Here is a 26693-nt window from a genome sequence, read left to right as displayed (position 1 = left end):
TATATTACTGTTGTTTCTGCTCTCCTGTGGCGGTAGTATCATATTACTGTTGTGATTATGACTGCTCTCCTGCGGCGGTAGTATATTACTGTTGTTACTGTTCTCCTGTGGCGGTAGTATCATATTACTGTTGTTACTGCTGTCCTGTGGCGGTAGTATCATATTACTGTTGTGGTTATGACTGCTCTCCTGCGGCGGTAGTATCATATGACTGTTGTTACTGCTCTTCTGCGGCGGTAGTATCATATTACTGTTGTTACTGCTCTCCTGTGGTGGTAGTATCATATTACTGTTGTTACTCTTCTCCTGTGGCGGTAGTATCATATTACTGTTGTTACTCTTCTCCTGTGGCGGTAGTATCATATTACTGTTGTTACTGCTCTCCTGTGGTGGTAGTATCATATTACTGTTGTTACTGCTCTTCTGCGGCGGTAGTATCATATTACTGTTGTTACTGCTCTCCTGTGGCGGTAGTATCATATTACTGTTGTGATTATGACTGCTCTCCTGTGGCGGTAGTATCATATTACTGTTACTCTTCTGCTGTGGCGGTAGTATCATATTACTGTTGTTACTGCTCTCCTGCGGCGGTAGTATCATATTACTGTTGTTACTGCTCTCCTGCGGCGGTAGTATCATATTACTGTTGTGATTATGACTGCTCTCCTGCAGTGGTCGTATCATATTACTGTTGTTACTGCTCTCATGCAGCGGTGGTGTCATATTACTCTTGTGATTATGTCTGCTCTCCTGCGGCGGTAGTGTCATATTACTGTTGTGATTATTACTGCTGTCATGTGGCGGTAGTATCATATTACTGTTATTATGACTGCTCTCATGCGGCGGTAGTATCATATTACTGTTCTGATTATGACTGCTCTCCTGCGGCGGTGGTGTCATATTACTGTTGTGATTATTACTGTTCTCATGTAGTGGTAGTATCATATTACTGTTGTTATTACTGCTCTCATGCGGCGGTGGTGTCATATTACTGTTATTACTGCTCTCATGTGGCGATGGTGTCATATTACTGTTGTGATTATGACTGCTCTCCTGTGGTGGTAGTATCATATTACTGTTGTTACTGCTCTCATGCATCAGTAGTATCATATTACTGTTGTTATTATTGCTCTCATGTGGCAGTAGTATCATATTACTGTTGTGATTATTACTACTCTCATACGGTGGTAGTATATTACTGTTGTGATTATTACCGCTCTCATGCGGTGGTTGTATCATATTACTGTTGTGATTATTACAGCTCTCACGCGGTGGTTCTATCATATTACTGTTGTGATTATGACTGCTGTCACACGGCGGTGGTATCATCTTACTGTTGTGATTATTACTGCTCTCATGCGGCAGTAGTATATTACTGTTGTGATTATGACTGCTGTCATGTGGCGGTACTGTCATATTACTGTTGTGATTATGACTGCTCTCATGCCGCGGTAGTATCATATTACTGTTGTGATTATGACTGCTCTCCTGCGGCGGTAGTATCATATTACTGTTGTTACTGCTCTCATGCGGTGGTGGTGTCATATTACTGTTGTGATTATGACTGCTCTCCTGCGGCGGTAGTATCATATTACTCTTGTTACTGCTCTCATGCGGCGGTGGTGTCATATTACTGATGTGATTATGACTGCTCTCCTGCGGCGGTAGTATCATATTACTCTTGTTACTGCTCTCATGCGGCGGTGGTGTCATATTACTGATGTGATTATGACTGCTCTCCTGCGGCGGTAGTATCATATTACTCTTGTTACTGCTCTCATGTGGCAGTAGTATCATATTAGTGTTGTTACTGCTCTCATGAGGTGGTAGTATCATATTACTGTTGTGATTATGACTGCTCTCCTGCAGGCAGTAGTGTCATATTACTGTTGTGATTATTACCACTCTCATGCGGCGGTAGTATCATATTACTGTTGTGATTATTACTGCTCTCATGTGGCGGTGGTGTCATATTACTGTTATTACTGCTCTCATGCGGCGGTGGTGTCATATTACTGTTGTGATTATTACTGCTCTCATGTAGTGATAGTATCATATTACTGTTGTTATTACTGCTCTCATGCAGCGGTGGTGTCATATTACTGTTGTTATTATTGCTCTCATGTGGTGGTAGTATCATATTACTGTTGTGATTATTACTGCTCTCATGCGGTGGTAGTATCATATTACTGTTGTGATTATTACTGCTCTCATGTGGCAGTAGTATATTACTGTTGTGATTATGACTGCTGTCATGTGGCGGTACTGTCATATTACTGTTGTGATTATGACTGCTCTCATGCCGCGGTAGTATCATATTACTGTTGTGATTATGACTGCTCTCCTGCGGCGGTAGTATCATATTACTGTTGTTACTGCTCTCATGCGGTGGTGGTGTCATATTACTGTTGTGATTATGACTGCTCTCCTGCGGCGGTAGTATCATATTACTCTTGTTACTGCTCTCATGCGGCGGTGGTGTCATATTACTGATGTGATTATGACTGCTCTCCTGCGGCGGTAGTATCATATTACTCTTGTTACTGCTCTCATGTGGCGGTGGTGTCATATTACTGTTATTACTGCTCTCATGCGGCGGTGGTGTCATATTACTGTTGTGATTATTACTGCTCTCATGTAGTGATAGTATCATATTACTGTTGTTATTACTGCTCTCATGCAGCGGTGGTGTCATATTACTGTTGTTATTATTGCTCTCATGTGGTGGTAGTATCATATTACTGTTGTGATTATTACTGCTCTCATGCGGTGGTAGTATCATATTACTGTTGTGATTATTACTGCTCTCATGCGGCAGTAGTATATTACTGTTGTGATTATGACTGCTGTCATGTGGCGGTACTGTCATATTACTGTTGTGATTATGACTGCTCTCATGCCGCGGTAGTATCATATTACTGTTGTGATTATGACTGCTCTCCTGCGGCGGTAGTATCATATTACTGTTGTTACTGCTCTCATGCGGTGGTGGTGTCATATTACTGTTGTGATTATGACTGCTCTCCTGCGGCGGTAGTATCATATTACTCTTGTTACTGCTCTCATGCGGCGGTGGTGTCATATTACTGATGTGATTATGACTGCTCTCCTGCGGCGGTAGTATCATATTACTCTTGTTACTGCTCTCATGCGGCAGTAGTATCATATTAGTGTTGTTACTGCTCTCATGAGGTGGTAGTATCATATTACTGTTGTGATTATGACTGCTCTCCTGCAGGCAGTAGTGTCATATTACTGTTGTGATTATTACCACTCTCATGCGGCGGTAGTATCATATTACTGTTGTGATTATTACTGCTCTCATGTGGCGGTGGTGTCATATTACTGTTGTGATTATTACTGCTCTCATGTAGTGATAGTATCATATTACTGTTATTACTGCTCTCATGCAGCGGTGGTGTCATATTACTGTTGTTATTATTGCTCTCATGTGGTGGTAGTATCATATTACTGTTGTGATTATTACTGCTCTCATGTAGTGGTGGTATCATATTACTGTGATTATTACTGCTCTCATGTCACGGTAGTATCATATTACAGTTATTACTGCTCTCATGCGGCGGTGGTGTCATATTACTGTTATTACTGCTCTCATGCGGCAGCAGTATCATATTACTGTTGTTATTATTGCTCTCATGTGGCAGTAGTATCGTTACTGTTGTGATTATTACTACTCTCATACGGTGGTAGTATCATATTACTGTTGTGATTATTACTACTCTCATACGGTGGTAGTATCATATTACTGTTGTGATTATTACTACTCTCATACGGTGGTAGTATATTACTGTTGTGATTATTACCGCTCTCATGCGGTGGTAGTATCGTATTACTGTTGTGATTATTACTGCTCTCATGTAGTGGTGGTATCATATTACTGTGATTATTACTGCTCTCATGCGGCGGTAGTGTCATATTACTGCTGTGATTATGACTGCTCTCCTGTGGTGGTAGTATCATATTACTGTTGTTACTGCTCTCATGCGGCGGTAGTATCATATTACTGTTGTTGTTATTACTGCTCTCATGCGGCAGTGGTGTCATATTACTGTTGTGATTATGACTGCTCTCCTGTGGTGGTAGTATCATATTACTGTTGTTACTGCTCTCATGCGTCAGTAGTATCATATTACTTTTGTTGTTATTATTGCTCTCATGCGGCGGTAGTATCATATTACTGTTGTGATTATTACCGCTCTCATGCGGTGGTTGTATCATATTACTGTTGTGATTATTACAGCTCTCATGCGGTGGTTCTATAATATTACTATTGTGATTATTACCGCTCTCATGCGGTGGTTGTATCATATTACTGTTGTGATTATTACAGCTCTCATGCGGTGGTTCTATCATATTACTGTTGTGATTATGACTGCTCTCACACGGCGGTGGTATCTTATTACTGTTGTGATTATTACTGCTCTCACGCGGCGGTAGTATCATATTACTGTGATTATGACTGCTCTCCTGTGGCGGTAGTATATTACTGTTACTGCTCTCATGTGGCGGTAGTATATTACTGTTGTTATTACTGCTGTCATGTGGCAGTGGTATCATATTACTGTTGTTGTTATTACTGCTCTCCTGCGGCGGTGGTGTCATATTACTGTTGTGATTATTACTGCTCTCATGCGGCGGTAGTATCATATTACTCTTGTGATTATTACTGCTCTCACGCAGTGGTAGTATCATATTACTGTTGTGATTAAGACTGCTCTCCTGCAGCGGTAGTGTTATATTACTGTTGTGATTATTACTGCTCTCATGTGGTGGTAGTATCATATTACTGTTGTGATTATGACTGCTCTCCTGCAGTGGTAGTATCATATTACTGTTGTGGTTGTGACTGCTCTCCTGCGGCGGTAGTATCATATTACTCTTGTGATTATTACTGCTCTCCTGCGGTGGTAGTATCATATTACTCTTGTGATTATTACTGCTCTCATGCGGCAGTAGTATCATATTACTGTTGTTATTACTGCTCTCATGCGGCGGTAGTATCATATTACTGTTGTGATTATTACAGCTCTCATGCGGTGGTTCTATCATATTACTGTTGTGATTATGACTGCTCTCACACGGCGGTGGTATCATATTACTGTTGTGATTATTCCTGCTCTCATGCAGTGGTAGTATCATATTATTACTGTTGTTCTTTTTATTGTGACCACCAGCCCTGTGCCCACTCACACTTTCTTCCTTACAATCAAGTGCTCCAAGTCCCCAGAATAGGAAAGGCAAGCTGCTCTGTGATTGTTGCCGCTGTGGATCTCCTCAAAGGACGTCCTTTGTAGAAATCCAGCTCCATTAACCTTTCTTCCATTTGCTACTTTTCAGCAACCTCACACAACTCCATGCCACCACCTTTGCTCTAAAATTGCTTTTGCAAAGTGCCCACTAGAGGATTTTCACCAAAACAAAAGAGCAGCGTGCCATCACAAGGTCAATGCAAACTTCACTCTTTGAGTTAAAAAATAAAAATTAAAAAAAGAATTTTCTACAGGTTCCTTTGAGCCAACGAAATTTTCACAGATATTAAAGTCCATTTTTTTCAGCCTGTGCAGTGGCTGACAATCAGCTTGGAGCTGGACGGACAGGTGGACCTTACATGGATGCCTGCTGACAGCTGGCTTGAAAGATTTGGGCTGGGCAAGGTGGCTCACACCTGTCATCCCAGCACTTTGGGAGGCTGAAGCGAGCGGATCACCTCGGCCAGGAGTTCAAGACTAGCCTGGCCAACATGACGAAACCCTGTCTCTACTAAATATACAAAATTAGCCAGGCCTGGTGGTGAATGCCTGTAATCCCAGCTACTCAGGAGGCTGAGGCTGGAGAATCACTTGAACCCCAGAAGTGGAGGTTGCAGTGAGCCAAAATAGGGCCATTGCACTCCAGCCTGGGAGACAGAGCGAGACTCTGCCTCAAAATAAAATAAAATAAAATAAAATAAAATAAAATATCAAAGAATTAGAAAATTAAAAATTAAAATAAATAAATAATGAAAATTACATATATATTCTGGTTGGATAAAGAATTGAATGGATGCCAAAGTGTGTCTATACAGGCATGCCTCATTTGATTGCAGTTTGCTTTATGGCACCGTCAGACACTATTTGTTGTTGTTGTTTACAAATTGCAGGAATGTTGTAACCCCACCCATGAAGAAAATCTATTAGCTTTTTTAGCAATAAAATAGATTTAAAATTGGGGTAGGGGGAGGGGGGAGGGATAGCATTAGGAGATATACCTAATGTAAATGATGAGTTAATGGGTGCAGCACACCAACATGGCACATGTATACATATGTAACAAACATGCACGTTGTGCGCATGTACCCTAGAACTTAAACTATAATTAAGAAAAAAGTAGATTTAAATTAAAGCATGCATATTTTTAAGACATAATGCTATTGCACGTTTAATAGGCTACAATATGGTTATAAACATACCTTTTATATGCACTTTTATTTTATTTTATTTTTTGAGATGGAGTCTTGCTCTGTCACCCGAACTGGAGTGCAGTGGTGAGGTCTCCACTCACTGCAACCTCCGCCTAGCAGCTTCGAGCAATTCTCCTGCCTCAGCCTCCTGAGTAGCTGGGACTACAGGCAAGCACCACCATGCCCGGCTAACTTTTGTATTTTAGTAGAGACAGGGTTTGACCTTGTTAGCCAGGATGGTCCCTACCTCCTGACCTCATGATCCACCCGCCTCGGCCTCCCAAAGTGCTGGGATTACAGGTGTGAGCCACCACACCCGGCCCTATATGCATTTTTATATGCACAAAAATAATTGTGTGACTTGCTTTACTGTGATATTCATTTTCTTGCAGTGGTCTGCAGCTGATCCTACAGGATCTGCGAAGTATGCTCTGAAGTTTTTCATTAAACATTAAAGTTAAAGCAAAAATGCTAAGATATATATTAAATATATTAAAAGGTTAAAAGGTTAAAGGCTAAAGTTAAAGGTTAAAAGGTTAAAGCAAAAATTCTAAGAACATATATATATATGTATATATATTTTAGACACAGTCACCCAGGCTAGACTGGAGTGGCATGATCTGGGCTCACTGCAACCTCCGCCTCCCTGGCTCAAGCGATTCTCCTGCCTCAGCCTCTTTAGTAGCTGGGATTACAGGCATGAGTCACCACGCCCGGGTAATTTTGCACTTTTACTATACATGGGGTTTCGCCATGCTGGTCAGGCTGGTCTCGAACTCCTGACCTCAGGTGATCTACCCGCATCAGCCTCCATATATATATATATATATATTTTTTTAAGTCTCTACAAATTAGAAGAAATAAATTAACTGGGCATGGTGGTGTACACCTGCGGTCCCAGCTACGCTGACACTGAGGTGGGAGGGTTACCTGAGCCCAGGAGATCGAGGCTGCAGTGAGCTATGATCGTGCCACTGCACTTGAGCCTGGGTGACAGAGTGAGACATTATCAGGGGAACTCCCATTTGTAAAACCATCAGATCAAAAGAAACCAAAAGAAAAAGAAAATCGGCCAAAAGAAAAAGAAAAGAGATTGTTCTATTCAGATATAATTCACATCCCATACAATTCACTCATTTTTCAAGTAGAGACAAGGTTTCCGCATGTTGGCCAGGCTGGTCTCGAACTCCCGACCTCAGGTTATCCGCCCACCTCGGCCTCCCAAACTGCTAGGATGACAAGCGTGAGCCACCATGGCCAGCTAATTTCTATATTTTTAGTAGAGATGGGGTTTCACCGTGTTGGCCAGGCTGGTCTCCAACTCCTGACCTCAGGTGATCCACCCACCTTGGCCTCCCAAAGTGCTGGGATGACAGGCGTGAGCCACCATGCCTGGCCGACAGTCACTTTTAGAATGTCAACAGTGGATGCTAGGATGGGGTCTCCTACCTCTGCCTGTGACGTGCACCGGCCCCTCTAGTCATGGACAATTCAATTTACCATTCAGTGGCTTTTAGGATATTCACAGATGCAGAGAAGCATGACTGTGGGTAGATTACAATATTTTCATCCCTTGCATAAGACAAAGAAAGCCCACACTCTTTCCCCATGACCCCACTCCCTTCCCACCCCCACCCTAGCCCCTGTGAAACCACTAATCTGCTTTGTGTCTGGACTGGTCTATTCTGAACCTTTCATCTGAATGAAATCACAGGATACGCGGTCTTCAGTGACAGGCTTCTGTTCACTGAGAATAATGTTTTCAAAGCCGTGGTATTTTCCTGACGTCAGTAGCACCACGCTCTATGCTTTACCAAAGAAACAAAACAGGGTTGGTCTCCGGGGACACCGAGAACCGTGCCTCCTGCCTACGGAACGGATGCTGAGATGAGGCCCCAGGGGCCAAGAGGGTTATGATGGAGTGTAAATCACTCGTACCTTCAAAGAGGTCATTAGAAGGAACGGAAGGTCCTGTTACCAATGGTAGTTCCATTTTTACACCCCCAGACTGGCTGTTGTTACCAGCTGTTTTTTTTTGTTAATTGCTATAAAGCCTTCTCAGCTTGTCTTCAACATATATGCTTGGCCAGGTCCTTACTCGGTTAGATGCCTCTGAAATCCTTTTATTTATTTTACTTTTTATATTATTTATTTTTTATCATCTTTTTTTTTTAGACGGAGTCCCCCTCTTGTCGCCCAGGCTGGAGTGCAGTGGTGCAATTTCAGCTCACTGCAACCTCCGCCTCCGGGGTTCTAAGAGATTCTCCTGCCTCAGCCTCCTGAGAAGCTGGGATTACAGGCGCCCGACACCACACCCGGCTAATTTTTGTATTTTTAGTAGAGACGAGGTTTCACCATGTTGGCCAGGCTGGTCTCGAAGTCCTGACATCAGGTGATCCACCTGCCTTGGCCTCCCAAAGTGCTGGGATTACAGGCGTGAACCACCGTGCCCGGCCTATTTTATTATTTATTTATTTATATTATATTATGTATTTTTTTGAGACAGAGTCTCCCTCTTGTCGCCCAGGCTGGAGTGCAATGGCTTGATCTCGGCTCACTGCAACCTTCACCTCCTGGATTCTAAGATTCTGCCTCAGCCTCCTGAGTAGCTGAGATTACAAGCACCCGACACCACACCCAGCTAATTTTTGTATTTTAGTAGAGATGGGGTTTCACCATGTTGGCCAGGATGGTCTCGAACCCCCAACCTCAGGTGATCTGCCCACCTCGGCCTCCCAAAGTGCTGGGATTACAGGCATGAGCCACTGCACCTAGGCTTTTTAATTAATTAATTTTTTATTTTAGGATTTTTTTTGAGATGGAGTCTCCCTCTTGTCACCCAGGCTGGAGTGCAGTGGCCCAATCTGGCTCACTGCAACCTCCGCCTCCCGGGTTCTAAGAGATTCTCCTGCCTCAGCCTCCTGAGTAGCTGGGAGTACAGGCGCCCGACAGCACACCCGGCTAATTTTTGTATTTTTAGTAGAGACGGAGTTTCACCATATCGGCCAGGCTGGTCTCGAACTCCTGACCTTGTGATCCACTCTCCTCGGCCTCCCAAAGTGGTGGGATGACAGGCATAAGCTGCCGCACCCGGCCTGAAATCCCTTTAAATAGTGCAACCGCAACAGCTTCCTGTCACAGGACATTCACTCTCCTCACCCCCATGTAGACAAATTATGAGGCGGCAAGAACAAAATAATGGAAATTAGTTATCCCTCGGGCTCAGAGCAAGAACGGCACAGCCTAGCACCCCAGCCATGCTCAACTGGACTCTGAGCAATCCTCTGAGACGAGACAAACTCACATTTCCTCTCAGAATAAAAATGACCTTATTATCTTCACTGATTGCTAAAGAAGAAAAAGACGTTGATGTGAATGGGGTTGAAACATGTACCCCCCAAATTCACGTCTGCTCAGAAGCTCAAGTGTGACCTCGTTTGGAAATAGAGCCTTTGCAGATGCGATTCGTAAAGATTTGGTCAGAATGAAGCGGAGTTGGCCCCTGATGCAACATGATACTGTCATTATAAGAGGGGGAAAATGTGGCCAGGTGCAGTGGTTCACACCTGTAATCCCAGCACTTTGGGAGGCCAAGGCGGGCACATCACCTGAGGTCAAGAGTTTGACACAAGCCTGGCCAATTTGGAGAAACCCCATCTGTACTAAAAATTCAAAAATTAGCCGGGCGTGCTGGCAGGCGCTTGTAATCCCAGCTACTCAGGAGGCTGAGGCAGGAGAATTGCATGAAGCTGAGGCACAGGTTGCAGTGAGCAGAGATTGCACCACTGCACTCCAGCTTGGGCGACAAGAGCGAAACTCCGTCTCAAAAATAATAAACTAATTAATTAATTAAAAAGCATTGCAAATATTTATGAAATGCAAACCGCTCACACCTGCCACCTTCGTTTTCTGCTGAATCCAGATAACCTCTGTGCGTAGATTGACTTGCTGCTTTCCAGGGCTTTTCACACCAGTGCAAACCCTTTCGCTCACAGATAGCACCATCGTCGTCGTGATGTTCTCCCACCAGTCCCATTTTCTCCACTGGAAAATGTGTTGGGTTTCTTTCTCGGTGGGGACCATCCACACTATTTTTTTCACCCTGTCACTTGCATGGAAGCTTTGCTGTTACCTGGCCGTGTCCTGGTCCTTGGACATGAGATCCCTCTGGAGTTTTCTCCATGTATAAATGGCACGGCAACACAGTCTGATCCTTAATGTTTCATTTGCCTTTTTTTTTTTTTTTTTTTTTTTTTTTTGAGACGGAGTCTTGCTCTGTCACCCAGGCTGGAATAGTGCAGTGGCTCCATCTCGCCTCACCACAACCTCTGCCTCCCGGGTTCAAGTGATTCTCGTGCCTCAGCCTCCTCAGTAGCTGGGATTACAGGTGCACACCAAGACGCCCGGCTAATTTTTGTATTTTTAGTAGACACGGGGTTTCACCATATTGGCCAGGCTAGTGTTGAACTCCTGACCTCGTGATCCTCCCACCTCGGCCTCCCAAAGTGCTGGGATTACAGGTGTGAGCCGCCGCGCCCAGTCCATTTTCCATTTTTATCCTTAGGAAAAAAAAAATCTCATGGAAAAGGAATTGCTGTCCAACAGCTTGTCAAAAAGGGTCTCACCATTTGCAAGGCATGAGCTTGCCTATTCTGCCGCTGTTCTAAACCCTGGAGAACACGACTAGAGTTATTTTTTTCATCTTTGTGTGTTTGTCCATTTCAGGCTGCTATAAAAATACCTAATCCTAGCACTTTGAGAGGCTGAGGTGGGTGGATTTCCTGAGCTCAGGAGTTCAAGACCAGCCTGGCCAACATGGTGAAACCCCATCTCTACTAAAAATACAAATAAATTAGCCGGGCATGGTGGTGGGTGCCTGTAATCCCAGCTACTCAGGAGGCTGAGGCAGGAGAATTGCTTGAACCCGGGAGGCGGAGGTTGCAGTGAGCCGAGATCACGCCACTGCACTCCAGCCTGGTGACAGAGCAAGACTCCTGCAAAAAAAAAAAAAATATATATATATATATATATCTTTAATATATATATATATCTTTAATATATATATAAAGATATATATATCTTTAATATATATATCTTTAATATATATTAAAGATATATATATCTTTAATATATATATAAAGATATATATATCTTTAATATATATATATCTTTAATATATATTAAAGATATATATATCTTTAATATATATATAAAGATATATATATCTTTAATATATATATATCTTTAATATATATTAAAGATATATATATCTTTAATATATATATAAAGATATATATATCTTTAATATATTATTAAAGATATATATATCTTTAATAATATATTAAAGATATATATATCTTTATTTATAAATATATATCTTTTATATATATTAAAGATATATATTTATAAATGTATATCTTATATAATATATATAATAAAGACACATAATATATATAAAGATATATATTATATATAATAAAGATATATAATATATATAAAGATATATAAAATATATATAATAAAGACATATATAATAAAGATATATATCTTTTGTATAAATATATATCTTTTATATGTATAAAGATATATATCTTTATAAATATATATCTTTATATATATAAAAGATACATGTCTTTATAAATATATATCTTTTATATATAAAGATGTCTTTTTTTATAAATATATATCTTTTATAGATAAAGATACATGTCTTTATGTATATTTTATATATAATATATATCTTTATATATACTTTATAACATATATATCTTTTTTAACAATTGCGCGATTATATATTCTGCATCTTATAGATGTTTTATAGGTGTTATAAAGTACATATAACACAAAGCATGACACTATGCTGCATTTTGTATACCAGCACACTGCAGAATACCATGTCTGAAACAGCCTCTCACCCGTCCTGCTAACCCTCCTTCTAGCCCTTGTTTTCTTTTCTCACTGAGTCTCAGGGGATGCCGGCCCCCGAAACGCAGAGCTGAGCATTTTGGCGCGGCCACCGGGTAACCCTACAGAAACAGCCTCTCTGTCTCCACAGGCTTCCGGGCATCCCAGGGAAATTTGAAAGCTCCACTGCATTCGAATCCGGTGACAGAGCACGACTCTGTCTCAAAAAAAAAACAAAAAAGAAAGCTCCCCTGGACAAGGACGGGATCAGATTACAAATTGGCTTTGCAGGGCAGCTGGCCACACGCAACTGAAAATTGATTCATCTTGGCTGGCCTGTATTGATGGGATGTCTTGCAGCCAAGCTGCTGAAGCCGCGTCCAAACTGGAGGCTCCTCACTGACTCCTGAGGGCACCCCCAACCCACTAGGGATGGGGGAGTTAAGGTGCAGAACACCTGGCTAGCTCAGCGGTTTCTCAAACTCCCTGCATTTCACCACCCCTTGCTGATACCTTAGGACTCCTGTTACCCAGCCGACGCCTCCCATCAAATAAACGTGGGTCTCTGGGGGGGGGGGTCCTAGCCTCAGTATTTTCTAAAAGCTCCCATAAAATGCCTTTGTGCACCCAGAGTTCAGAGCCACTGCTTAGGAGTAACTCACCACAGGTCATAGATGCTTGCTAACAACAGAATAAAATGGCACCAACCCGTGAAAACGTTTGGATCCTACCAGAAAAGAAAGCCAAAAGTTAGTGCTGCAGTGAACATTCGTGTTCACGTGTCTTTATGCTAGAACAATTTATTTATTTATTATTATTATTATTGAAACCAAGTCTCACTATGTCACCCAGGCTGGAGTGCAGTAGCAGGATCTTAGCTCACTGCAACCCCTGCCTCCCGGGTTCAAGTGATTCTCCTCTGTCAGCCTCCCAAGTAGCTGGGACTACAGGCATGAGCCACCATGCCTGGCTGATTTTTATATTTGTAGTAGAGACGGGGTTTCACCATGTTGGCCAGGCTGGTCTCAAACTCCTGACCTCAGGTGATCCGCCTGCCTCCGCCTCCCAAAGTGTTGGGATTACAAGTGTGAGCCACCATGCCTGACAAATTTTTGTATTTTTAGTAGAGATGGGGTTTCACCATGTTGGCCAGGCTGGTCTCAGCCTCCTGACCTCAGGTGATCCACCCGCCTCAGCCTCCCAAAGTGTTGAGATTACTGGCGTAAGCCAGCTAAATTTTGTATTTTTAGTAGAGATGGGGTTTCACCATGTTAGTCAGGCTGGTCTCGATCTCCTGACCTTGTGATCTGCCTGCCTCGGCCTCCCAAAGTGCTGGGACTACAGGCGTGAGCCACCACGCCTGGCTAATTTTTGTATTTGTAGTAGAGATGGGGTTTCACCATGTTGGCCAGGCTGGTCTCAAACTCCTGACCTCAGGTGATCTGCCTGCCTCGGCCTCCCAAAGTGTTGGAATTACTGGCGTGAGCCAGATAATTTTTGTATTTTTAGTAGAGACGGGGTTTCACCATATTGCTCAGGCTGGTCTCGATCTCCTGACCTTGTGATCTGCCTACCTTGGCCTCCCAAAGTGCTGGGATTCCTGGCGTGAGCCACCGTGCCCAGCTAATTTTTGTATTTTTAGTAGAGACGGGGTTTCACCATATTGCTCAGGCTGGTCTCGATCTCCTGACCTTGTGATCCACCTGCCTCAGCCTCCCAAAGTGCTGGGATTACAGGCATGAGCCACCGTGCCCGGCCATTTACACTAGAACAATTTATATTCCTTCAGGTATATACCCAATCATGAGATTGCTGGGTCGAATGGTAATTCTGTGTTTAGTTCTTTGAGGAGTTGTCACAGTGCTTTCCACAATGGTTGAACTAATTTATATTGCCACCAGCAGCATATATGCGTTCCCTTTTCTCTGCAACCTCGTCAGTATCTGCTGTTTTTCAATTTTGTAGTAATAGCCATTCTGACTGAAGTGAGATGGTATCTCATTGTGGTTTTGATTTGCAATTCTCTAATGATTAGTGATGTTGAGAATTTTTCTCATATGACTCTTGGCCATACGTATGCCTTCTTTTCAAAACTACCTGTTCATGTCACTATTCACAACAGCAAAAAGATGGAATCAACATCAATGCCCATCGGTGATAAACTGGATAAAGAAAATGTGGTAGCGATACACTGTGGAATACTATACAACCATAAAAATGAATGAGATGGCCAGGGGAGGGGGCTCACGCCCGTAATCACACCAAGGAGGGTGGATCACCTGAGGTTGGGAGTTCAAGACCAGCCTGTCCAACATGGAGAAACCCCATCTCTACTAAAAATACAAAATTAGCCGGGCGTGGTGGTGCATGCCTGTAATCCCAGCTACTCGGGAGGCTGAGGCAGGAGAATGGCTTGAACCCGGGAGGCGGAGGTTGCAGTGAGCTGAGATCGTGCCATTGCACTCCAGCCTGGGCAACGAGAGGAAAAACTCTGTCTCAAAAAAAAAAGAAAAAGAAAAAAAAATGAGATCATGTCCTCTGCAAGGACATGGCTGGAGCTGGAGACTATTTCCCTGAGCAAACTAACACAGGAAGAGAAAATGAAATACGACCTGTTCTCACTGATAAGTGAGAGTTAAATATCCAGAAGACATGGAAACACAGAGAGAGAGAAAAGACAGGGGGTCTACTTGAGGGTAAAAGGTGATCCTCTTCTTTTCTTTTTTTTTTTTTTTTGAGATGGAGTCTTGCTCTCTCACCCAGGCTAGAATGCAGTGGCTCGATCTCAGCTCACTGTAACCTCCTCCTCCCAGGTTCAAGGGATTCTCCTGCCTCAGCCTCCCGAGTAGCTGGGATTGCAGGCATGCACCACCGCAAAAAAATAAACACAAACTTTTTTTTTGTATTTTTAGTAGAGATGGGGTTTCACCTTGTTGGTCAGGCTGGTCTTGAACTTTTGACCTCAAGCAATCCACACACCTCGGCCTCCCAAAGTGCTAAGATTATAGGCATGAGCCACTTCGCCCAGCCAGTACTCTTCTTGTAAAGACACAATTCTACCAGGTTACAACCCCACACTTATGATCACATTTGACCTCAGTTACCTCCTCACAGACCCTGTCTCCAAATACAGTCGTAATGGTGGACTCAGAGCTTCCACCTGTGTCTCTGAGTGGTGGTAGGGGGTCAAATCCAGTCCACAAGAAGAGATGGGAAGGGGACCAGCCTGTAGAGAAAGCACCTGGTGGCTGCAAACACCAAGCCAGATCCATGGTTCCTGAGCTGTTCTACACACTGAATGATCAGAACTGACTCTGGGGCCGGGCATGGTGGCTCACACGTGTAATCCCAGCACTTTGGGAAGCCGAGGGGGGTGGATCACCTGAGGTCAGGAGTTCGAGACCAGTCTGGCCAACATGGTGAAACCCCGTCTCTGCTAAGAATACAAAAAATTAGTCGGGTGTGGTGGTGCCCACCTGTAATCCCAGCTACTCGGAAGGCTGAGACAGGAGAATCGCTTGAACCTGGGAAGTGGAGGTTGCAGTGAGCCAAGATTGTGCCACTGCACTCCAGCCTGGGTGACAGAGCAAGACTCCGTCTAAAAAAAAGAAAAAAAAAATGAACAGCAAGGTGTGCATGGAAAGAAAACTCACTACCTAATTTTGTGCTGAGCTCCTAAGACCTGAAATTAGCTCTGACATTCCTGCCTGTAGATTCTGAGCAGTGTCTGAAAACACATGCCTGAGAAATCCAGTCTTTGGTCAGTAAGAAAACATCCGCCAAGCTCTGAGTATGGAGCGCGACCCTGTTAAGTTGAGATTAAATTGTGGTCACTGAAGAGCAAGTGGGTAATTAACAAATCACAGAGCAATCAGCTGGCAGAAATGACTAAATCAAGACTGGGACCTGAAGGATAGGAAATTCTTCCTCCAGGGTCACAAAGTGGAAATTCCAGCTGAAATGTTTATCTTGGTCTGTGGCAGTTTGAGTTAGAAAAGAGGAGGGTGTCCAGAGATGGTGTCTGGAGACCCTGAACGAAAGGATGTCCACTGGGATTCATTCTCATTGTTGATGAGAGCCCAGGGGGTGATCCTGGGGACACCACAGTAAATGATAGATGATAGACAGATGGAAAGGGTAGATAGATAGATACATAATAGATGATAGATAGATGGAAAGGATACATAGATAGATAGATAGATAATAGATGATAGATAGATGGAAAGGATAGATAGATAATAGAAGATAGATACATCATAGATCTATAGATAATAGATGGAGATGAGAGATACATACATAATAGATGATAGATGATAGATCAATAGAAAATAGATAATAGACAGATGGAGATAAGAGAAACATAGATAATAGATATATAGATAATAGATGATAGATACATGATAGATTTATAGATAATAGATGGAGATGAGAGATACATACATAATAGATGATAGGCAGATAATAGATGATGGATCAATAGGTAATAGATAATTGACAGATGGAGATGAGAGATACATAGATCATAGATGATAGATCGATAGATAATAGATGGAGATGAGAGATACATAGATGATAGACGGATGATAGATCGATAGATAATAGATGGAGATGAGAGGTACATAGATAGGATAGATAAATAGAGATGATAGATGGAAAGGATAGATAGACACATAATAGATGATAGATAAATGATAAATCGATAGATAATAGGTGGAGATGAGAGACAGATAATAGATGATAGATAGGCAGATAATACATGATAGATGATAGATCAATAGATAATAGATGGAGGTGAGAGATACATAGATAGATAATAGACAGATAGGTTAGATAAATAGACATGATAGATGGAAAGGATAGATAGATACATAGATAATAGATGATAGATCGATGATAGGTCGATAGATAATAGATGGAGATGAGGGATAGATGATAGAGATGATAGATAAATAGAGATGATAGATAGATGATAGTCAGATAGGTAGAACAGAAATTTATCCTCTCCCAGTCCTGCAGACCACAAGTCTGAACTGAATGTGTCTCAGGGCTGAGCTCCCTCTGGAGGTTCTAGGGGAGGATCCTTCCTGCCTCTCCCAGCTCCTGGGGGTGGCAGGCATCCATGGGCTTGTGGCCACATCATTCCAGTCTCTGCCGCCATGTCCATGTGGCCTCCTCGTCTGTGTCTGTGTCTCCTCTTCTGTCTCTTGCGAGGACACCTGTCATTGGACTTAAGGCCCATGCACTTCCAATATGATGTTGTGTTAACTCATCACTTCAGCAAAAATCTTATTTCCGAGTAAGGTCACATTCTGAGGTTCCCGTTGGATGGATTTGGGACACATTCTTCAAAGCAGCCCACTCAGGTAACAGCATGATTATTCCCCAGGATTATCTACAGCTGATAGACCAAGGGTCAGGAAAGAGGCAGAAAGACCAGGAAGAGATGGCTTCAAAAGTCAAGCACAGGGTGTGTGGTGGAGGGCTGAGACTTCACTGGGCACCCTAGAGGTCATAATGTACTCACCTGTGGGATACATGCTGAGGGCAGAACCATGAGGATTTCCTGATAAAAGCCTATGTTCTGGGAAATTCATAATTACACAAGATGTGCCAAACAGCCTTGTGACACCAAGAATATGTTCAGACATTGCCAAATGTGCCCTAGGGCAAAACATCATAGCTGGTTGCTAGCAACTGCCATAGATAGATATATAATAGATAGGTAGTAGGGAGAGAGCAAGGGGGAGACAGCAAGAGTGAGAGAGAGAGAGAGAGAATACTTAGGTAAATAGATGAGAGATAGCTGGATAGATAGATAGACAGATGATAGATTAGATAGATGCTAAGGAGGTAGGTATATAGACATGTAGATAGACCAATAGGTGATAGATAGATGCTAAGTATATAGGTAGATAGATATGTAGATAGATCAATAGATGATACATAGATAGATAGATGCTAAGTAGGTAGATAGATAGATATATAGATAGATCAATAGATGATAGATAGATGCTAAGTAGATAGGTAGACACATATGTAGATAGATAACAGATGATAGATGCTAACTAGGTAGGTAGATAGATGTGTACATAGATCAATAGACAATAGATAGATTAGATAGATGATAGATAATAGATGGTGAGTAGGTAGGTAGATAGATATATAGATAGGTCAATGGATGATAGATGCTAAGTAGGTAGATAGATGTGTAGATAGATCAATAAATGATAGCTAGATACAAAGATACATAGACGCTGAGTACGTAGGTAGGTAGATATGTAGAGAGATCAATAGATGATAGATAGATACATAGATACATAGACGCTGAGTAGGTAGGTAGGTAGGTAGATATGTAGAAAGACCAATAGATGACAGATAGATGCTAAGTAGGTAGACGGATAGATATGTAGATAGATCAATAGATGATAGGGATAATAGATGCTAGATCGATCAATGCACAGATGATAGAAAAATAGATGATAGACATGACAGATGATAGATGAGTTACATAGATGATAGAAAAAAAGATGATCAATACACAGAATGATAAATGATAGAAATAGACAATGGATAGATACGTGATAATACATGATATATAGATATAGGTAGATGTTAGATAATAGATGATATATAGAAGATATGTAGATATTAATAGTTAGATGAACAGATAGAATAATAACAATAGTGACAGATGAAAGAGAGAGAATATGTAGACTGAGTCTCTCATGCTAAAGAAGATTTTCTCAACCTCAGCAGTATTGATGTTTAAAACCACATCATTCTGGCCAGGCACAGTGGCTCACGCCTGTAAACCCAACACTTTGGGAGGCTGAGGCGGGCGGATCTTGAGGTCAGCAGTTCGAGACCAGCCTGGCCAACATGGTGAAACCCCATCTCTACTAAAAATACAAAAATTAGCCAGGTATGGTGGCATGTGCCTGTAGTCCCAGCTAGTCAGGCGGCTGAGTCAGGAGAATCGCTTGAACCTGGGTGGCGGAGGTTGCAGTGAGCTGAGATCGCGCCACTGCACTCCAGCCTGGGCGACAGAGAGTGAGACTCCAACTCAAAAAAAATAAAAATAAAAATAAACAAAAAACCCAGGAGATGATTAATTTTTTTTGAGATGGAATTTCACTCTTGTCACCCAGGCTGGAGTGCAATGATGTGTTCTCGGCTCACTGCAACCTCCGCCTCTCAGGTTCAAGCGATTCTCCCGTCTCATCCTCCTGAGTAGCTGGGATTACAGGCACCCGCCACCACGCCTGGGTAATTTTTTTGTATTTTTAGTAGAGACGGGGTTTCACCATGTTGTCCAGGCTGGTCTCGAACTCCTGACCTCAAGTGATCCACCCACCTCGGCCTCCCAAAGTGCTGTGATTGCAGGCGTGAGCCACCGTGCCCGGCCAAGATGGCTAATCTTACGGACAGAACATCAAAGACCAGATCCTCCCTGTAGTTACTTCTGTGGCACCTGGCCAAGACAAATAGCCTGAGACCCGTCTTTCTGAGAAAGACAAACTGTGAGCAGCAGAAATTGATTTTTATTAGCTCAGGGAAGCAGAATGTGTTACACTTTGGAACTGGTAAGAGATGAGAACTAGCAGGATCTCTAAACGCAGAGGAACATTTCAAAAGTGTCTCAAACTCACCAAGTTTCGATTACTTTCTTCTTCCTGTAACGTCTGAGCACTGCTCAAAGGCTCGGACTTGAGGCTAACTCACAGGGGGTACTCAGAGAATATTAATTAGATTTCAGACATTGGAGCATGGATGTGAGTCATGAGCCAACACCAAAAATAAAATTTTAAAGCATTTGATGCAATATGTCAAGGGGAAGATAAGTCGGAAGGAAACTATGGAAAAACGCCTTTATTTTTTCCTGGGAGGATGGCAGATACTCAAAGCCTTTCTCTCTGGGCTGAGACGTCATGGTCCTTTGCTCTGCCTGGAACTGGAAGTTATCCCTTGAGATTATATTTATACATGCACCAAATGGCGTCAAACAGAAACATGGAAATGTCCCAGTTTTTAATCTGACTCGAAAGGGTGTTTTTCTCACTGTTTAAGCCTGTTCTTTGAGTTCCGTGGGGTACTGAGGTGGATTCCAGCATCTGACTCAGTGGAAGGTCTTGGGATCCCACGGGGGTTCTGGTTTGAAAGAGGCTCGGCTCACTCACTGCTGTGTTATATATCGAATAAGGTAAATGAATTTGTCATTAAATACTCCCAAAGAAAACTCCAACCCCAAACAGCTGTACAGGTAAATTCTACCAATTATTCAAGAAAAAAAAAAACCTCAATGCTATACAAATGCTTCCAGAAAATGGAAGCATATACTTCTCAGCCCATTATATTAAAGACTTTTTGTATATTTGCTCATGAGGAATCTTTGCCATTCGTTTTAGAGTCTGACAATGTCCTAGTCTGGTGTTAGTATCCAGGGAATGCTGGCTTCACAAGATGTTGACAGATCAAAACCACCAGTACTAAAACAATAGTATTGGCCGGGTGCAGTGGCTCACACCTGTCATCCCAACACTTTGGGAGGCCGAGACAGGCGGGTCACTAGGTCAAGAGATCGAGACCATCCTGGTCAACATGGCGAAACCCCGTCTCTACTAAAAATAACAAAAATTAGCAAGATGTGCTGCTGGGTGCCTGTAATTCCAGCTACTCGGGAGGCTGAGGCAGGAGAATCGCTTGAAGCCGGGAGGCAGAGGTTGCAGTGAGGCTGAGATCGCGCCACGGCACTCCAGCCTGGACGACAAGAGTGAGACTCCGTCTCAGAAACATAAATGAAAAGAAAAGAAAGAAAAGAAAAGAGAGTCTCACCCATAAGTGGGAGTTGAACGAGAACCCATGGACACAGGGTGGGGAACATCACACACCGAAAAGGAGAGGAGAGGAGAGGGGAGGGGAGAGGAGAGAGGAGAGGAGAGAGGAGAGGAGAGAGGAGAGGAGAGAGGAGAGGAGAAGAGAATATTTCAGGACCAAGGGTTGGGGAAGGAAAGAATCTATCCCAGAAACGTGGGTTGGCTCAGCCTTTGAAACAGATCAAGGTAACTCACCATGACAACAGAATAAAGAATTAAAAGCATATGATTACAGTAAATGCCAAAAGGCACTTAACAAATGTACACATTCATTTATGTTTATATATATATATATATATTTCTTAAAGTAGGAATAGAGACAATTTCTTCCACCTTATAAAGCGCATTACAAACTGACAGCTATTGATTATACTTAGCAGGGAAGGGCTAAATGCCTTCCTGGTAAGATCAGGAGCACGGCAAAATGTCCTGTCTCACACAAAAGCAAACTGTAGGACCCTCTAGTGCAATTCAAAAAAGCTAAGAAAATGCCTACATATTGGGAAGGAGGAATAAAACTTTTTTTATTTAAGAAAGTGCTTATGCAATAGAAACAATATGAAAAATAGTTCAACCATTGTAGAAGACAGTGTGGCAATTCCTCAAGGATCTAGAACCAGAAATACATTTGACCCAGCAATCCCGTTACTGGGTATACACCCAAAGGATTATAAATCAGTTTACTATAAAGAGACATGCACACGTATGTTTATTGCAGCACTGTTCACAATAGCAAAGACTTGGAACCAACCCAAATGCCCATCAACGATAGACTGGATGAAGAAAATGTGGCACATAGACACCATGGAATACTATGCAGCCATCAAAAAGGATGAGTTCATGTCCTTTGCAGGGACATGGATGAAGCTGGAAACCATCATTCTCAGCAAACTCACACAAGAACAGAAAACCAAACACTGCATGTTCTCACTCATAAGTGGGAGTTGAACAATGAGAACACATGGACACAGGGAGGGGAACATCACACACCGGGGCCTGTTGCGGGGTGGGGGGCAAGGGGAGGGAGAGCATTAGGACAAATACCTAATGCATGCAGGGCTTAAAACCTAGATGACGGGTTGACAGGTGCAGCAAACCACCATGGCACATGTATACCTCCGTAGCAAACCTGCACATTCTGCACATGTATCCCAGAAGTTAAAGTAAAATAAAAATAAAGAGGAAGGGACCTTCTAACTAGGCTACTGGTTAAAAAGAAAAAAGAAAAGAAAAAGCGAAGGTCCAGATATTGAACTGGACGTTTTAGACAAGCAAGCATTCTTTGGATTTTAGAGCCTCCCGGGCTGAAAGAGTAACTTAGCTTGGGTACAGGCACCCTCCACTGGACACATGGGTTCACAGAATGGGATTTGGATAGAAAGCCACTATCTCATAACGCTACAGAAGAGGAAGCTTCAATACACTTCCAAACAAATGAACCCGGAGACGTGACAATTCGCCGCAAAACTATGATTAAGAAAATTAAAATGTATCCACGACTCTTTCAAACACTTTGGAATGTAGTAAGGGAGAGGGGAAACGAGAATCTGTTTAATCCACCGATGAAAAGGTTTTGAAAGCTGGTTTTGCATGATCATAGGGAAGAGAGACCAGGTGCTCCAAGCAAGAACCTTCATAAATGGAAAATCACTGGAATTATGCACCATTGTGAATCAGGCAGGTGTTTGAGACCCTGTAAACGTTCAGATACAACGGTTATTTATTTTTCACTTCCTAGTAGATATTCTAACCGTGCAATGCTGGGTTGCTGGGCTGCTATTACTGACAGATGCATGAGTCTCTTTATTAGGTGCCTGATGGAGTGTGTGAAATCCTTGGTCTTTTTACATTTTTTAAACAGAAATTGGCCACTGGAGAACTTCAGTCAAAATTTTCCACACGGCTTCAAGTCTGTTTCATTTTAAAATCTGAAACCGTATGTTTCTTAAAGAGAAAATGTAGGTAGGTGAGTGGCAACAATTAGCATCTGTCTTACATGTTTTATACATAATTATGAGATAAATAGAATAAATGTAGTGTATACATACACGGATACACATATACATATATACACACATACATATTCACACACATATACACATGTACATATACATATATACACACAAATACATATGCACACACATACACACACATACACACATATATACATGTACATATATACACACATATACATGTACATACACACGTGCATATACACATATACATATATACACACGTACATGCAGACATATATACATATATATAACACATATATGTACATGCATACAGATATACACATACATATATGCATATATACACATATATACACACGTACATATATACACATACATATAAACACATATACACACATAAATATATACATATACATACACACATACATATATACACATACATATATACACATACACATATATACTCACATATATACATGTACATATATACACACATACATATATGCACATATACATATATACATATAAATATGCACATATACATATATACATATAAATATGCACATATACATATACACACATGCATATATACACTCATACATATATACATGTACATATATACACACATCTATATGCACATATATACATATATACACAAATATGTATACATATACACATATATACACACATATATACGCATACATATATACATATACACACATATACACACAAACATATATACATATACATGTATACACACATACTTATGTATATATACACACACACTCACACACAGAGTTGGCTGTTCATACCTGTGGCTTCCAAATCCATGAATTCAACCAACCACAGATGAAAAATATTTGGAAAAAAATGGATCTGTACTGAACATGTACAGGCTTTTTAAAACATTATTCCCTGAACAATATGGTATAGTAACTATTTACATAGCACTTACATTGTATTAAGTATTATAAGTAATATAGAGGCAATTGAAGGTATTTGGAAGGATGTGCATAGCTAATATGCAAATACTACACCATTTTATATCAGCCACATCCATGAATTTTACTATTATCTGTCACGTGTCCTGGAACCAATCCTTCACAGATAACAAGGGATGACTGTATATAGATGAGTTAGAGATAGAGAAAGATAGAGAAAAATAAATAGATAAGATACCTGGATAGAGTGATACAGCGATGAAAGGATTGATTGACTGATGATAGATATATGGATGGATAGATAGAAGATAGATAGATAATACATAGATACATACATAGATAGCTAGATAGATAGATACTAGATACATACATAGATAGCTAGATAGATAGACACATAGATGATAGATAGGTAGATAGAGATAGATACATAGAGATAGATAGATATATAATAGATACATAGTTACATAGATAGATAGTAGATAGATAGATACATAGATTAGATAGATAGATAGTAGATAAATAGATAGTAGATAAATAGATAAGTAGATAGACTCAGCGCAGAGACGAGGAAGTGAGGATGGAGAGACGTTGGCGGGCTCAGGTGAGGAAGGGACTTTCACGTCAAGGGTGAAGGGCATCGTGGCAGTGGGGGTTCAATGTGGTGGACCTGGAGTTTCTGTGGCCAGGCGACTGAGGGGCAGCAAGGTGGGATGAGTGCACTGTCCACGCAGCCCTCTCCACCCAGGGACGCTGGTCATCCCCTGCCCCTCAGGTGACACCATCTACTCAACCCACAGGTCCTGCAGGTGCATCTTTCAGGCTGAAACCACCCACTTCTTGGTGACCAAACTGGAGGAATGGCCAGTGCCTCTCCTGGTCCCCTCCTGCCTGGCTGAGCCTCTCCAGGAAATCCAGGACACTCACTGAAGAGGGTGTAAACCCCGACCCAGTGGGTGGGGTAGGAATCTCCATTGTTTGTGTGTGGGGCTGAAAGAGCCAACACCAGGGTGGCATGTCATCCTGGAGCGGCACACCCCTTTACCCCTGGGAGAGCAGGTTCTTCCTCGACTTAGAAATAGGTGGACTTCCGAAAATGTACGCAGTGACACAGCAATGGGGGGCATGTCAGTACATGACTCTGTGCATATGGTTCTCTCTGTATATATACATCTGTATATCCAATGTGTGTTTATACATGTGTGTGTACACCCCTCAGTGTATATGGCTCTATCATCTGTCAATCAACACAACATCAATCTATGTACCTGTCTCCTATCTATCATCTATCTATCTATCTATCTATCTATCATCTGTCTACACAGCTACCTGTCTACTGTCTATCTACCACCTACCAGCTACTTGTCTTCTATCTATATACCAGTTACTTTTCTACTATCTATCTACCTACCTACCTACCAGCTACTTGTCTACTATCTATCTTCTATCTCTGTCTACTATCTGTCTATTTACTTATCTATATCTATTATCTATCTACCATCTATCATCTATCTTTCTATCTTCTATCATCTATCTATCTATCTATGTATCTATCTGTCATCTATCTATATATCTATGTATCTATGTATCTATCTATCTCCTATCTGTCCATCCAGATATCTATGTACCTGTCTCCTATCATCTATCTATCTATCTATCTATCATCTGTCTACACAGCTACCTGTCTACTGTCTATCTACCTACCTACCTACCAGCGACTTGTCTTCTATCTATCTACCACTTTTCTACTATCTACCTACCTACCAGCTACTTCTCTACTATCTGTCTTCTATCTCTGTCTACTATCTATTTACTTATCTATCTATTATCTATCTACCATCTATCATCTTTCTATATCTATCTGTCTATCTATCTATGTATCTATCTGTCATCTATCTATGTATCTATGTATCTATCTATGTACCTATCTATCTATGTATCTGTCATCTATCTATGTATCTATGTATCTATCTATGTATCTATCTCCTATCTATCCATCCAGATAACTATCATCAATCAATCTTTCATCTCTGTATCGCCCTATCTCTCTATATATCTTTCTCTATCTCTAAGTCATCTATATACAGTCATCCCTTGTTATCTGTGGAGGATTGATTTCAGGACACTCAGCAGATGCTAGTAAAATTCATGGATGTCCCTTATATAAAATGGCGTAGTATTTGCATATTGCCCACGCATATCTTTTCAAATACCTTCAGTCACCTCTATATTCCATCCTCGCTACCTCATCTCTGCCCCCTAGTCTGAGAGCAAAGAAATCCCTCCCTCTAAGCATCAACCACTTTAGGTCTAACCCAAACCCACACTCACCTCCCTCTTGAAAACAGACCTTGAAGTCAAGCGAGGGAGAGGCTGGTTTTTCTCCATCTCTCTGGTCTAACCCATCCCTCCCCTGGCGAGATGAAGCAAGCACCATCAGGCTACTCAAATTAGTTGGCAGGGCAGTGGGTGAAAGGGAAGATGAGCAACTGAATGAAAGGGGGAAACCTCGTTTACAAACACCCCAAAGCATCACCCTGTCGTG

The sequence above is a fragment of the Pan paniscus genome, chromosome X (assembly GCF_029289425.2).
Source record: "Pan paniscus chromosome X, NHGRI_mPanPan1-v2.0_pri, whole genome shotgun sequence".
Lineage (NCBI taxonomy): Eukaryota > Metazoa > Chordata > Mammalia > Primates > Hominidae > Pan > Pan paniscus.
The sequence above is the reverse complement of the archived record's forward strand: the minus strand, read 5'-3'. Positions refer to the sequence as shown.